Below are 13,431 nucleotides of genomic sequence, written 5' to 3'. Positions count from 1 at the left end.
TTTATCACAGATACAGTTTATAAATAACTATTTCCGGTACCGACGTATTTTCGTCCTTCGGAACTGTTAACAAAACCGAGAAGCATATTGGCAATGTGGAGTTTTACATTCGAGTTTGAATTTTGGCCTTTACATTACTAGTGAATTGGCATAAGTTTTTATGTGAGGATCCGTGCATCCTCCAACGTTTGGCTTACTTTCTTGATCTCGTTTTTCAACCTGCCTGAATTTGCACTCATCAAACGGTCGATCTTCTCTGCTATCTCCGCCCTTCGAACGGGTTTAACCCTATCACAGAGATTCCGTCCAATCCCCCGGTCATCAACCACTAGTTTTCGATTAGCGTCAGCCAAGAAAAGGGAAACACATGGGAATGACACACCGCTTACATTCGAGTATGGAATTCCATCCGCAGTGTGTTAAGAACCCTCCTGCTGCTGGATGTGAAAGCACCTTAATTTGAGAGCACCATATCACATTCTTAGCAACTGTAGCAACGCTTCCAAATGAAATGTACAAAATGGAACCATGAGGCTTGCAACCGAGCCATTCGGTGCAGTCAAACTTAGTCGCGAGGTTTGTAGCCACAACAATACTCTTCGTAGGTTGATTGGGGAAGACGGGGCCAATTGCATACGTGGGTTGCTTGTCTTGCAAGGCTGAAAGGCACTCGGATTCGATGGTGTCCTCGCTATTCTCTGAAAAATCAACTATCAAAGCGATATATACTCAATCCAAATTTTCTTATTCCAAATTGTCAACTTAAATCACTCATGAGTCGTGAATTTGTGTATTGATAGTTTGATAACATAAAATGTCATATTGTAGTAAGATAAGGTATTCGTAACCTAGCTATGTAATCTAAAACTTGAGGTGATTTATGAGAAGGTTATTACGTACTATGAGAACAAAAATGACCATTTTTTTTCTTAGGAGGTCCAAGTGATAGTAGAGGCTTAAGACCAAAGCTGGCTCAGTCCAGAAGGAAATATGGACAAGGTTGTGCTTGTGGGCTATGGTTGCTGGCCGAGTGTGGAAGCTATCAGCATCAACACACCCTCAAGATACTTGCCGAGGTTCTAATACCGGTTGAAGGCCAGCAGAAAACCATCACTCACGGTTTTTGTAGCTTATGTCTAGACTGGACTTGCGTGCTGTGGCGAATATGTTAGTTTGATCATGATCCTCAGTGTTCTTGTTGGGCTGGGATTTTGTTATATGGTGGTGAGTGAATAAATTTGGTGTTGATAAAATTGATCCTGTGACGCAAGCTTCACGGCCAGATTGGTAAATGGGATTACATAGCCTTGGAGAGGGAGAGGCACCATAATTGCATAAGGCTTTGAACGATCTTCCATCTCTCTCTCTCTCTCTCTAGATTTGCAAGTCATTGAAAACACTATATTTTTAGGATTTTCCTTAATTAATGCAAAGTCATTTTCGCTATATATTTTCTTTTTTCTTTCTCGGGTGCTTTCGAAGAGTAGACAGATTTTATTCCCACAACTTATACATATGGATTTCTAGGCAAGTAATATCAGTTGACATCAACATAAATTAACTAATCAAACCTGTATAAAGTTTGTGCAGATTTCGAGTCCGTTACCGTGTTGTTTTGGAAATTGCTTGTTCTTTCATTACCAGCTCCACTTGATACATCAAATTTTCCAAACATATAGTGTTTGATCTGTCTTGTCTTCTGGAAAGTTTACTTATTGCTGCCTTGTTTCTCCCACCCTTTAGCATCTGTGATCCTAGTAACTTGTTGATTCGCTTACATGAATCGGTGAGACTACTTTGTAGTATAAATAGTAAACTTCTGCTCTTGCAAAAGGCAGCTTGGTTTTGGACCAAGACGTATTGTTAGTACAAGCGTTAAGCTTTCAACAGAGAGGAGAAGTTCTACTGTGATTGGCTATGGCATCATCTTCGTCGATCTCTACAGGTTAGGTTTGTTCTTTCGTGTTATTGATACAATCGAGATTTCGTTTTGTGGTTTATTAACTTAAATTTTCTCTGCTTGAGGCTTTTATTATTCTTAGAAACCATATATGCAAGACTGAAGCTGAGTTCTAGCTCCCACCAAGTTTTTGTTCCAAAAAAAAGAAAATCAGCTTTCACCAATTTAAACCGCTGTCTTTTCGTGGTGCCTTATTTTCACGGGGCATTGAGCAGTCGAAGAATAGATCAAGCAGAGCAGTAATGTTGTGTACTTGTGGAAGATGCAAGTCACGTTCACTATATTCTCAAACTAAAAGCAGAAGAACAAAAGAAATTCAAAGCCTAATATGAATTTTGTAGTGAATATTGGAGAAAACATTGTGCGTAGAAAATTGTTAAATATGTACATGCAGACAAGGTTGTACTTGTTGGCTATGGCCGCAGCCGAGGTGTGGAAGGTATCGGCAATTAAGCTAGTGATGGAGGGGTTAGATTGGACTAAATGTCCCGCAAGTTCAACAACATGGGCAGGGAAGACATGCAATACACCCTCTAGAAATTGTTCGAGGTTCTGAGACTCGTTGAAGGCCAGTGGAAAACAATCACTCACCATTGTCTAGCTCATGTCTAGGCCAGACTTGCGCGCAATGGCGAAGATTGCATACGCCGAAAACCACTGAAAAAAACTTTTGGGGATTAGGTATCGGGACAAAATCCTTCAACGGTTACAAACGAAAAATCACGATTTAACGATTATTTAGCTTTGATTTTCATGATTTTTCACAACTACACTCCTCGACCCTAGAAGAATACGATGAACAAACCCGATCATCAATTTAAAATATTTACACTAGCTGATGCGACTAAATCTTATGTTCTACTTAATGAAAGTCTGGAAGAAACTCTTAAGTGTTTGTTGAATCTATTATTTTGTGACAGGATACACATTACACAAAACTAGTTTCAATGATCCAACCGTCAAACTTGTTTGTATGTACTCCAAGATCACATAGGCAAAAAATCATGGAAAACAAACGTTTGCAAATTAGGTAATTAGATAGAATTCTTTGATGGTTACAAACGAAAAATCACAATTTAACAGTTATTTTAACTCCAAAATTTGATAATTTTATACAACTACACTCATCGACCATAGAAGAATACTATGAAGAAGAACCTGATCATCAATTTAAAATATTTACACTAGTGGATACCACAAAATCTTACGTTCTACTTAGTGGAAGTATAGAATAAACTCTAAGCGTTGCTTGAATCTATTGTTTTGACGGGATATGCATTTTACGAAATTAGTTTCAACGATCCAACCGTCAAACTTGTTTGTATTTACTCCATGATTGCCTACACCAAAAACAAATTTTTGAGGATTAGGTAACCAGACGAAATCTGTCAATGGTTACAATTGAAAAGTCACAATTTAATGGCTATATGACCTTTGATTTTTTTTTTTTTTTTTTTTTTTGTAAGAATGGTAATTGAGAGTAAAACCACAGATTAAAGTGACTTGATCATCAAGTTCAATGACCTTCTAACAGTTGGAAATTAAATTAAAAAAGTAAGGAAATTAAATTTTTTTGATGTTTGCCCAACGAAATAGGTGCAAGTCGTCCAGCAAACATACATATATTCGTCGGACAAAAAATCAAATTTGCCCATAAATAAAAGGTTGTCCGACAAAATATTCTAAAATTTCATTGGGAAAACTTTATTTCCCACCATTTTTTCATCAAAATTAAACTGCTTTAAGTGACCTTTGCCCAACAAACATTTGAAGTCTTCCTCCTCCTTGTGCCACTTAACCTAGAAATCTCCCTCTTTCTATCTCTCTCTCTCTCTCTCTCTATCTTGTGCTCCCTCTCGGTAGTCTCTTAATCACTCTCGTCCATGAGCCACCACCACCATCACTGATCTTTCTTCGTCCTCTTATTAGCCACCATCTACAAAATCAATGGTAAATTTGATATTTGAATTTGTGAAGATTTTGTGAAAATAGTGATCTGTGTGAATATGGGAATATTGTGAACATTGTGAAAATAGGGAATACCGTGAATATTGTGAAAATATTGTGAATTTGCGAAATATTGTGAATATTGTGAAAACAGGGAATATTGTGAAGTTGTGAAAATATTGTGAATATTCTGAATTTTTGGAAATATTGGAATATTGCGAATATTGTGAAGTTGTGAAAATGTTGTGAATTTGTGAAAATAAAGAATATGGAATAGGAAAATAGGGAATATTGTGAATATTGTAAATTTGGGAGTTTGTGAAAATAATTGTGAATTTATGAAAATATTGTGTTTGTAGAAATATGTGAAAATTGTAGGAAATATTGTTACCCAAAAAAAATTGTAGGAAATATGTGAAGTTTGTAGTAAAAAAACTTAAGTTTTAGGAAAGAAATTAAATTTGTAAAAAGTCTGTAAAATTGTAGAAAGTATTTTGTGTGTTTTTTTTTCACAGATGTCATCGCAGTTGATCATTAGTGGTCGTCGTTATATCTCCGCTTCAGGTCAGAGTGGCCCGACAAAAGGGATACCCAGTAGCACCTAACCGGTCACTACTAAGTCGGCGACAGGCCCTAGTACTTTTAATACATCGAGGCGAGTGCCCCGATCTACCAAGCGTCCTCACAGCCAGAGATGCCACGAGCATGTGGTGGTCCTAGCCGGCCCTGCTGATGTTGTGGAGGCCGATTGGGTGACTGTTCACTCGGAGGGAGATAGAAACTCCCAATTGAGAAGAAGAGCAAACCGGGGAAAGGGGGATCTGCAGAGGTTTAGCCTCCAACTAGATTACCTGCTTATCGTAGGCCCGGATCGTCGTCGATTACATCCTACTCTACCAACGAGCAGGTCAAAAAGTCAACAACTTGTTGACTCATGACATAGGTGCCATTATCCGCATCATGCCCCATGGTCACCAAATGTGGAGGAAGCTCGGCCTCGAGGTGAATGACGAGATGATGAGATAGATTTTCGTGAGTCTAGAATTTTTTAAACTTATTAACCAACTTCTCCATTGACATGAAGACCTGGGTACAAAAGAGTACATACATGTGGTGTGGACTAAGCAGTACAAGGAGTAAAAGTATGTGCTGCACTGGTATTACAAGACTTGTGCATCTCCTGATGAAGCTCATATTGATCCACCCCCAAAGGTTAGGGAGAGGATTGGTTAGTGCGAGTGGTTGTGCGATCATTTTTAGAGCTAGACATTTCTAGTAATTTTTTTTTAAATTTTTTTAATTCCATTTTTGTATTTTTATTTAATTTTTAATTTACAGCGTAAATCGACGACAAATAAAGGTAACCAGAAAATGAAGCCATACCTTCATCACTTTGGTTCTTGGCCGTTATCTTTCCAGGTCGACGAACGGCGTGAGCATGGTTCAAATTTCCTAGAAGTGGAGGCTTGGGGGGATAGACATGTCAATTATGGCAACTAGTTGGCTGACGATATTTATGTAAGTATTTTGTTCTAAATTTTGATTTCAAATTTTTTTGTACTATAAAATATTTAAATTATGATTGATAATCTTAATTGAGTTCTCTTATTTATTTGTTTTTTTTGTAGGCTTCTATGTCGCAGAAGAAGGACGATGTCTTCTAAACTGCAACAGTTAGAGATGTAGCTAGCAAGCCAGCAAAAAGAAGCTGCGCTAAAGCAAGAAGAAGTTGCATGAAAGCGAGAAGTCGTGTACCAATGAGAGGACGACCTTATGCAGTACATTGTTGGGATAGCCCAAGCAATGTTAGCTTCTGGCATCTACATTCAGGATCATTCGAGAGACCTTCAGCTGCCATTCAACTAGCCACCTGATCAGCACCCACCTGAGTGGTCGTAGACACGTATGAGTTTTTGTTCACATTACATTGTATAACTCACACTGAACGTCGTAGTGTCAATATACCTATGACATGAAAGTCCTTATACGACACAACACGACATGGATATACCTTCACGCCCGTGTCATGTAAGTTATTATGTATCCTCTCGGTAAAATGAGGACAGGTAAGATGAGGCGTAAGATTTTGACAAAAAAAAAAAAAAAGTGAGGAAACGGTGTCGTTCGTCGTTAGTGTTGGTAGTATTATTGTTTCTTCTACAGTTTAAACGGTCAACTAAAATCCCTGAAAACCAATAAATCAAATCATTGTGGTAGATAACCAATGGCTTCCCATGGAGAAAAACTTAACTTGCCACTAGACTTTGTTGAATGGCTCTCCACTATCACTCAAAACTTGCCATGTGTCAAACCAAATTAATATATATAACTTTCTCTTTATTAACTTTAATCTAAAACTTGAAAAAAAAAAAAGTTACCACATAAACTAAAATTGAAAAAAAAAACACAAAAGATTTATTATCTCAAATAACCTCATCCCTCTCTCCCTCCTTCCCGTCCCCACCAACCCAACCCATTCATTAAATCAATGATCAATTCTTGCCAAAAATACAACTTCTCAGTTCATCAGTCTTTATTCAGAAAAAAAAAAAAAATTGGAATCAATGATCAGCTCATCAAACCTCTTTTTCTAGGCACTGCTTTTCTTCTTTTTGGGAAAAAGGATTGATGGGATTCCAATGTTGAGCAGTCAACGATATCAACCCTGATATCTTGGCTTAGTTTAGGAAACTATTTTGTAATTTACTTGTAATTGATTTGTGATTATTTGTAATCTTGGAATGTAGGCTAGATTACTTCCTTGATTAGGATTCTCATTGTATAAAGTCTCATTGTATCAATAGAAGAAAATTGCTTCTGCAAAATATTCTTTGCACGATTCTTTACATGGTATCGAGAGCTAGGCTGAAAACCTAATTCTTTTCGCTACCTTTTATCTTGCTATTTTCATATAGCTCATTTTTTCCGTCGTCTACCATGGCCACCAATGTGAATTCTTGAGGCAGTTCCAACGCCAGGGCTGATATTTCCAACCCATTATTCATCCATCATTCCGATCATCCATCCATGATGTTGGTTTCGAAACCCTTGAATGGGGATAATTATTCTACCTGGTCTCGTGCTATGAAGATCTCACTGAGTGCCAAAAACAAACTTGGCGTTGTTGATGGCACTGTCACGCAGCCTTCCTTCAAGACAAAGCAAGACGATCACGCTTTGTGGAAGAAATGCAACGACATGATCGTTGCATGGATTATCAATTCCATTTACTCAAATATTTCTGATAGTATCCTTTATATGCTGATGCTTATGCGATTTGGGAGGAATTGCTTGAGCGATATTCTCAAAGTAATGCTCCCTAAAATTTCCAACTGCAACGGGACATTGCTTCACTCACACAAGATCAACTCTCCATTGCTGCATACTACACGAAGATGAAGAGTTTGTGGGATGAATTGTTATCCTACAGTGACTCTGTTTCCTGCACTTGTAGAGCACATAATGAGAGGAACATATTGATGCAGTTTCTCATGGGACTTAATGACTCATATAGTGTCGTTCGACGACAGGTCTTATTGATGAATCCTCTACCTACAGTTCATCAGGCCTATGCATCCATTTCCCAGGAGGATAAGCAAATGAGCCTTGCTTTTTCACGAGTTACTGCAGACACAGTAGCTATGGCTGTTCTTCAAGGTGGCTCGAAGTCGTCTTATTCTTCATGCTATTATAATCGCAAACCTCTGCATTCCACTCATTGCGATCAATACTACTATACCATTGATACATGTTATCAACTTCACGGGTATCCACCAGGCCATCGTTTACATGAGGTTAAGCCATAAAAAGGGAACAATCGTCCCAAGAAGGAAAATAGTTCTTCCTCAGCTAATCAAGTCTCGGAAAATGCAGTTACCAAAGAGTTGACGTCCAATTTCAACAAATTCGTCGAATTATGAATGGCCAGGGAAGTGATGCTCCACATGCCAATGCAACTTAGACAAGTTTGTCGAAATCACCTTTGCTCCTCCATTGATGGATAATCGACAGTGGTGCAATAGATCATATCACTTCTACACCAGAATTGCTTACTGATGGTGTTAAAAATATGAAAATGTCTTCTATTTTGTTGCCTAGTGGAGAGCAAGCCTGCATACTTTCTATTGGTCACATTCCTTTGAGTTCTACTTTTAAATTGTAAAATGTGCTATGTGTGCCTACTTTTAAAGTAGATTTGATGTCAGTGAGTCGTATTACAAGTGGATTACATTGTTCCGTAACTTTTTTTCCTTTGGTGTTTCATTTAGGACCTAACGATGAGGACAGTGATTGGTTTAGGTAAGCGAAGAGGAGGGATGTACTACTTGGTGGCCTGGGGTCCTACAAAGTCTGACCATCCTCAGTGGTTCTGCAACCTTGTGCTCTCACCTATGGAGTTATGGCATCGGTATTTGGGTCACTTATAAGCCCTAGATTAGCTTTTATGTCAAAACAATTGTTGCATTTTCCTTTTGTGTCCAATAATGCTGGCGATGTTGGTCCATTAGCCAAGCAAAGTGGATTACCATTTGGTGTCAGTTTTATTTCAACTATAAAACCGTTTGCTTTGATTCATTGTGACATTTGGGGTCCCTTTAAAGTTGCCTATACTTCTAGAGCAAAATATTTCTTAACTATTGTAGACGATTATTCTTGTTTTCCATGGATTTTTCTTATGCAACACAAAAATGAAACACAATATATCCTTAAGAATTTTTTCTCCCTTGTCAATATTCAATTTAATACTTTTATTTGCCAAATACAAGTCGACAATGGTGGGGAACTTTTTTCCCTTCATGATTTCTTTAAAGATCATGGAGTCAATTACCAACATTATTGTGTTTATATGCCTCAACAAAATGGGATCGTAGAATGCAAACATCGCCATATACTTGAAACAGCCTGTGCCTTGCGTTTTCAAGCTAATCTTCCCCTCCATTTTTGGGGTGAATGTGTGCTCACTGTTATTCATCTCATTCACTGTCTTCCCACACCGATTCTTTCAAAGAAAGCACCTTTGAACGTTTATATTCCAAACCACCCATTTTTTCACACCTTCGAGTTTTCGGATGCCTTGCTTTTGCCACTGATATACATGTTTTTCACAAATTTTCTCCATGTGCACACAAATACATTTTTCTAGGATATCCAGTTGGTCAGAAGGCACATAAATTTTACAATTTCACCACTCACCAAATTTTTACAAGTCGTGATGTTGTCTTCCATGAAACCATATTCCTATATCGAACCTCACTCTTTCCAACTTCGCCTTGAAATGTGTGTCACCCTACCCCACTTATTGTCCTTGAACCTTCCATCGTCCTTAACCTCCCTGACCTTATGTCACCCTCTGTCATCCTCCCACCTGATCCTCTTGTCAATGCTTCACTTGCGGATCCCCTTGCACCGCCACCTTCAGACAATGCAACGTCTGATGTGCCACCTTCTTCTATTTCAGTGCCTGCAACACCCACTGAACCTGCAGCTACTGACCTTTCCTTGCCAGCACTTGATGTGCCTTCCCTTGCTCTAGCACTGGTGCTTCGTCGCTTTGGCTGTCACTCTTCTCCACCACCCAAGTTGCGTGACTATGTTTACCTTATTATCAAGCTTACCTAACCAAGTTCTTCATCGTCTTCGTTGTCTAGTCACACCTCAGGTTTATCTCACTTATCATCGTTTCTCACCTACACAATAGTCTTTCCTTGCAAATATTGCTTATCAAGTTGAACCCCAGACTTATGAGGAAGTTGTTCGTTTCCCTCATAGGCAAGTTGCCATGGATTCTGAATTAGAAACTTTGAAGGCTAATCGCACTTAGACTCTTGCTCATTTTCTTCTTAGTAAATCGCCCATTGGCTGCCGTTGCGTTTACAAAATCAAGCATTGTTCTGATGGCTCCGTTGAACGTTATAAGGCACATTTGGTTGCCAAGGGTTATACCTAGCTTGAGGGTACTGATTTTCATTATATGTTTTCTCCCACTGCCAAAATGGTCATAGTTTGATGTTTATTGGCTTTTGCTGCCTCACACCACTGGTCTCTCTATCGATTAGATGTCAACAATGTCTTTCTTCATAGTGACCTTCATGAAGAAATCTATATGACTTTTCATCCAGGTTTTCGGTGACAGGGGGAGAACTTAGTTTGCCGCCTTAGGAAGTCTCTATATGGGTTGAAACAAGCTTCTCATCAATGGTTTGTAAAATTTTCCAAAGCTATTCACTCTACCGGCTACGTACAATCAAAGGCCGACTATTCTTTATTTAGCTGAAAATAAGGCAAGTCTTTTACAGTCCTTTAAATTTGTGTTGATGATATTTTGATTACGAGCAATGATTTGAGTGCCATTGATGCCCTAAAACGATTTCTCAATGGTCATTTCAAAATTAAGGATCTTGGCAAATTGAAGTACTGTCTTAAGATTGAAGTATCATGGCAAATTGAAGTACTGTCTTAAGATTGAAGTATCACGTTCAAAGAATGGGATCTTTATTTTCCAACAAAAATATGCTTTAGAAATATTGAAGGATGAAGGTCTCTTAGGAGCTCGCCCCATGGAATTTCCCATGGAACAAAATCTTAAGCTATCAGACAATGGTGAGCTTAAAGATTTGACAAAATATAGAAGATTGGTGGGGCATTTGATATATCTAACGATCACTAGGTCAGATATAACCTATTCAATGCATGTGTTGAGTAGGTTTATGCATGAGCCTCGTATACCACACATGGAAGCAGCCATTCAAAAATAATTGGTCTTAAATGTATATTGTGATTCAGATTAGGCAGGATGTTATACAACACGGAGATCAACTACAGGGTATTGTATTTTTTTGGGCTCTTCATTGATCTCTTGGAGGTGAAAGAAACAAAAAACCATGTCTTTATCATCAACAGAGGCCAAATATCGAGCCATCGCTGGAACTTGTTGTGAATTATCATGGCTACGATATTTATTGAAAGGCCTAGGTGTACTACATCCAAGATTGACCTTGCTTCATTGTGACAATAAAACGGCTCTTCACATCGCTGCTAATCCGGTAACGAACTAGACATATAGAAATGGATTGTTATTTCATCAGGGATAGAATACAAGATGGTTCAATTGTCACAAGATTTGTTCCTTCTTCACGTCAACTTGTAGACGTACTCATGAAGGCATTGGGGAAGGAAACTTTCTCAAGGATTATTCACAAGTTGGGAGTTCTCAACATCCACTCTCCAACTTGAGGGGGAGTGTTAAGAAGTCAACGATATCATCCCTGATATCTTACTTAGTTTAGGATTCTCATTGATTAGGATTCTCATTGTATAAAGTCTCCTTGTATCAATAGAAGAAAATTGTTTCTGCAAAATATTCTTTGCATGATTCTTTACATCCAACCCTTTCATTTAAATCAATGATCAACCTATGAAGTCTAGTTTTATTGTTTGGCTTCACTTGTCAAATGTTGTAAATTGTACCACACATGCTTTAGTTAGTTTTAGGGTAAAAATGCCACTTTTGGGATCATGTTGCTGGAAATATCATTTCAAGAGCTTAACTTCATCAAAGGTTTGTTCATACATATGCATTTCATGCCATTATTTCCAGTTCATTATGTGTAGTGGTTCTGTCTAGTCAAAACTTATCGTTGTTTTCACGCAAGCTGGGCACACACTTTAAGACAACTCACGTGGGCTTTTTGACAGCCTTTTCCCCAAGAATGTTTTTCAACCCTAGATCTTTCTAGATTGCTTTTGCACATGATACGTGGCTTTTCTGGTCCCCTTTCTGTCAGAACATTAAACCCTCTTTATAAACATCAAGCTAAGGTTCATTTGGTTTTTGGGGTTGAGATTGGAAAAGTTTTTTAGAGCTTTATTTTCATTTCTATCTCATACCTCCTATGAGCATCAAACATATTTTATGGGTAATGTTTTTCCTTGAATATTTATAAATCTATCTTTGAATTTGCTTGCTTAAATATCTTTATATGCTCATTTGTTTTGGCTAGGAGATTTACATTTTCAGAAAAGATTTGTTTTAACTTTGAGCTACCTCTTATGTTCTTACTTGAAAACCCTAGCCACAAAATCACACTTATGCACTAAATACCCACATCATTGCATTTAGGGTAGCATTGTTTTTGTGATTTTGATCTTTGTTTTTAGGTCAAAATTTTCAAGTTTCAAATATTCAAACTAACCTCTTTTGGGATTCGCTCAGTTTCATATTTCAAGTGTTTGATTGGTGAAATTGACTAGACATCGAATCCAGATCTGCATATCATTGTCATATCATCATATGTATAGTTTATGTGTTGGTCTCGGTGCCACAAGGTGAAGAGTTCAGGATGAGCTGCCATTTTGTGAAGACTGGAGACAACACATTTTCGGTGCCACAAGCTGAAGAGCTCATGATAAGCTGCCACTTCGTGAAGACCGAAGGAATCCATCTTGTGTAAGGCAAGGTTGCATAAAGGTAAAGCTGTTTCGTAGACTAGGTCTAAGAATTGAGATTTGTGTGGTACTTTTTAAGCATCTTGATTATACTAGTGGAGTTGGACTTAGTGGAGAGTCCCTAGTTTTTTAACTCAAAGATGGGTTTTTCCGGCCAAAAACTTCTTGTGTTCTTTGTCTCTTAAGCTTGTCCACATATCTTATTTAATTGCATATGTTTCATGCATCCTATGAAATGTTATTTGATATGTATTAAAGACTAAGTTTACACTGCATATTATGAGCAATGAACTGATTTGTTGTTGACTAAGATAACTTGTAGTGAACTAAGTTGGATTCGTAGATTTGCATTTGACTAACTGGCGAATTTATACTTAATTGACTAGTGAGCCTGACTAGTCAATTCAATATACTTTAATTCATAATTGCTTTGTTATTGCTATTTGCATAATGAAACGATTTGTTTTTACAAATGCACTTTATATCACTAACTAACTTGTAACTAGTTGACTTGCTCATTTGACTAGTCTACTGTGCAAAGTTAATTTTTATTTGCAGTATATTCCATCTTGTACCCAATTTCACAACCTTCAACCCCTGTTTAGAAATACATCTTCCTCAATTCCTCAATTCGGAGTTTAGATGTCATTGCTCTTTGTATATTTAATCAAAGTCTTTACCTAGAAGCCCTAAGATGATTAGATCAATAAAAGCCCTTTTAAATAATGAAATGAAACAATTAATGAATCAGGACAGACCGAGCAATGTCTTTGTAGAAAGAACGAGAAGAAAAATTCATTATGCAACTAATCTTTAGTTGAGGGATTCTGATGAATTGGGAGGGGGTGGGTAGTAGGTGTACGATGAAGATGGACTAGGGTGGGGAGTTTGTTTTCATTTCTATCTTTTAGTTTTAAATAATCTTTTTAATTTTAATATTTTGAAACATTTAAGTAGAAATTATATTTACATTTAACAAATGGCAAGTCTTGAGTGAGAGGTATTGCTACTCAACAAAGTTCAATGGTAAGCTGAGCTCAACATAAGTTTTTCTTATGGTGGAGGCTTCTAAATTCAAA

At 37.6% G+C, this 13,431-nt stretch overlaps 2 pseudogenes; one reads left to right on the top strand and one right to left on the bottom strand.

Moving 5' to 3' along the window:
- Nucleotides 1-103: 103 nt before the first annotated feature.
- LOC137744377 (UDP-glycosyltransferase 86A1 pseudogene) lies at nt 104-1,111 on the bottom strand (annotated as a pseudogene).
- Nucleotides 1,112-5,963: 4,852 nt separating this feature from the next.
- LOC148692332 (uncharacterized) lies at nt 5,964-7,827 on the top strand (annotated as a pseudogene).
- The last annotated feature ends 5,604 nt before the right edge of the window (nt 7,828-13,431 follow it).

Source organism: Pyrus communis, chromosome 12 (assembly GCF_041283825.1).
Source record: "Pyrus communis isolate YQ-2024b chromosome 12, ASM4128382v1, whole genome shotgun sequence".
Taxonomy (NCBI): domain Eukaryota; kingdom Viridiplantae; phylum Streptophyta; class Magnoliopsida; order Rosales; family Rosaceae; genus Pyrus; species Pyrus communis.
This window is presented reverse-complemented; position numbering and strand designations above follow the sequence as displayed.